Here is a 2,624-nt window from a genome sequence, read left to right on the forward strand (position 1 = left end):
GGGTAGCCATTTGATTAGCTGTTCAGGAGTCTTATGGCTTGGGGGTAGAAGCTGTTTAGAAGCCGAGAGAACAGTCTATGACTACAGTGGCTGGAGTCTTTGACATTTTTTAGGGCCTTCCTCTGACACCGCCTGGTATAGATGTCCTGGATGGCAGGAACCTTGGCCACGGTGATGTACTGGGCCGTACGCACTACCCTCTGTAGTGCCTTACGGTCGGTGGCTGAGCAGATGCCATACCAGGCAGTGATGCAACCCGGATCAGGATGCGCTAGATGGTGCAGCTGTAAAATCTTTTTAGTCTCCTTAGGAGGAAGAGGTTTTGTCGTGCCCTCTTCACGACTGTCTTTGTTTGCTTGGACCATGTTAGTTTGTTGGTGATGTGGACGCCAAGGAACTTGAATCTCTCAACCTGCTCCACTACAGCCCCGTCGATGAGAATGGGGGCGTGCTCGGTTCTCCTTTTCCTGTAGTCCACAATCATCTCCTTTGTCTTGATCACGTTGAGGGCGAGGTTGTTGATCACGTTGAGGGAGAGGTTGTTGATCACGTTGAGGGCGAGGTTGTTGATCACGTTGAGGGAGAGGTTGTTGATCACGTTGAGGGAGAGGTTGTTGTCCTTGCACCACACGATCAGGTCTCCTGACCTCCTCCATATAGGCTGTCTCATTGTTGTCGGTGATCAGGCCTACCACTGTTGAGTCATCAGCAAACTTAATGATGAGGTTGGAGTCGTGCCTGGCCGTGCATTCATGAGTGAACAGGGAGTACAGGAGGGGACTGAACACGCACCCCTGAGGAGCCCCTGTGTTGAGGATCATCGTGGCAGATGTGTTAATTCCTACAATTACCACCTGGGGGCGTCCCGTCAGGAAGTCCAGTTGCAGAGGGAGGTGTTTAGTCCCAGGGTCCTTCATCTTCTGCTCGGTATTTCATACAGGCCACTGTAACCACTGCACGCTTCAGTCAGACACACAATGTGGCATCAGTGAGAACCTGTAGCTAGGGCCACTGAACGAACAGAGACATATTCTGACAAGTGCTTTTAAAGTTCTTGGAAACTGGTGGGTACGCACGAACGCACGCACGCGCACACGCACACACACGGTCCGGGTCACATATTATGTCTTGTGCTTAACATGCACAATGGAACCCATGCCATTCATCAGTGTCAATGTTAATGTACTGTAGTGTAACCATTACACAGTGTCCCCTCCCTCTGACTGCCACCCTACACCCCTTCTCGCTCTCTCCCTCCCGCCCTCCCTCTCTCCCTCGCTCTCTCCTTTATAACCCATCACTCCCATCTCACCATTCTCACTCTTTCTTTCGGTCTTTTACGGGACTGGACACACATTTGTTTTCTTAACAAGGGGAAGCAACCAAGGGACAAACAGCAGAGAGGAAAAATGCTTTTTTACATATTTACCTACCAAACTTTTAGGGTCTTTTTTGGATGTTGAGTTTCCCTCACTTTTGTCCTTTGTGTTATAATATTAGTCTCTTTCTCATTCTCAAAAATTTTATAGAGAGAGAGAAATAGAGAGAGAGATAGATAGAGAGACGGGAAACAGACAAACAAAAAGTGTCATAATTTTGATCACTGTCTGCCAAATCATTCTAAAAAGTCATTTGATTTGGTCCAGAACGATACTATTTGGATTTGACAATTTTTATTTTCCTAACTGAGTTTGTTTAGACGTGTACCTGGATAACCTGACATGACAATACCTTCCTATAGGCATGTCTCTGCTATCACAGAGGTGCAAATTGTTCATCTATAAGATTGATACCGTTCACTAAGAAATTTGATTTCATTTTCAATCTGGTCAGACACATTTCCAAAGAGAAAAACTACTGGACAGTGCTGGACATGAACTGGTAAGAACCCACGTTTATTACTAAGCTGTACTCACCCAGAGAACTTGTTATGTATTATACATAGCATTTTTCAAAGAAAATGAAATAGCTCCCTCATCTACAGTCTTGATCACAGACCTGATGGTTGTGAATAAGTTGTAAGAGGGAGAGATGAGCTTCTCCGACAGAACACATTACTTAACTAACCAGGTCGTCCTTCTCCTATCTGCAGATATGAGGGGATCATCCCCAAGCTCGGAACCAGAAACATAGAACTAACTGACACACTGACGGACAACGAGGCATAACCGTGGAAACGGGCAGACTGCCGCCCAAGTACACTCACTGACCCACGGAGACGGACAGACAGACAGTCTGATGCCAACTGTCTCYKCTGTCAATCTCACGGCACAACTCCTCCTGCTGTTGCTATGGGCAACCCACCCGACCATGGCAACCAACTGGCTGTAAGTCTGGCGTCCTGTGAGGGAGAGAAAGAGAGAGTTTGTTTGTCATGCTATAACTTTTAAAAGATGGTGACGTGCCTCTAAATCTCTTTCTGTCGCTCCCCTTTCACTCTTTGTCTCTCCCTTGCTGACCTTTTCTCTCTTGTCCTCTCTCTCCCTCCCTTCACTCTGTCTTCTCTTTGTTTGTCATGCTATAACTTTTAAAAGATGGTGACGTGCCTCTAAATCTCTTTCTGTCGCTCCCCTTTCACTCTTTGTCTCTCCCTTGCTGACCTTTTCTCTCTTGTCCTCTCTCTC

The 2,624-nt window shown here is 46.9% G+C and overlaps 1 long non-coding RNA gene across 1 annotated transcript; it reads left to right on the plus strand.

Annotated features, from left to right (window-relative positions):
- The first annotated feature begins 1,336 nt into the window (after positions 1–1,336).
- Positions 1,337–2,231, plus strand: LOC139025093 (uncharacterized). The gene is made up of 2 exons (XR_011476534.1): positions 1,337–1,881; positions 2,093–2,231. It is a non-coding gene; the product is annotated as an uncharacterized lncRNA (long non-coding RNA).
- Positions 2,232–2,624: the final 393 nt, after the last annotated feature.

This window comes from Salvelinus sp. IW2-2015, unplaced genomic scaffold, assembly GCF_002910315.2.
Source record: "Salvelinus sp. IW2-2015 unplaced genomic scaffold, ASM291031v2 Un_scaffold2251, whole genome shotgun sequence".
Taxonomy (NCBI): Eukaryota; Metazoa; Chordata; class Actinopteri; order Salmoniformes; family Salmonidae; genus Salvelinus; species Salvelinus sp. IW2-2015.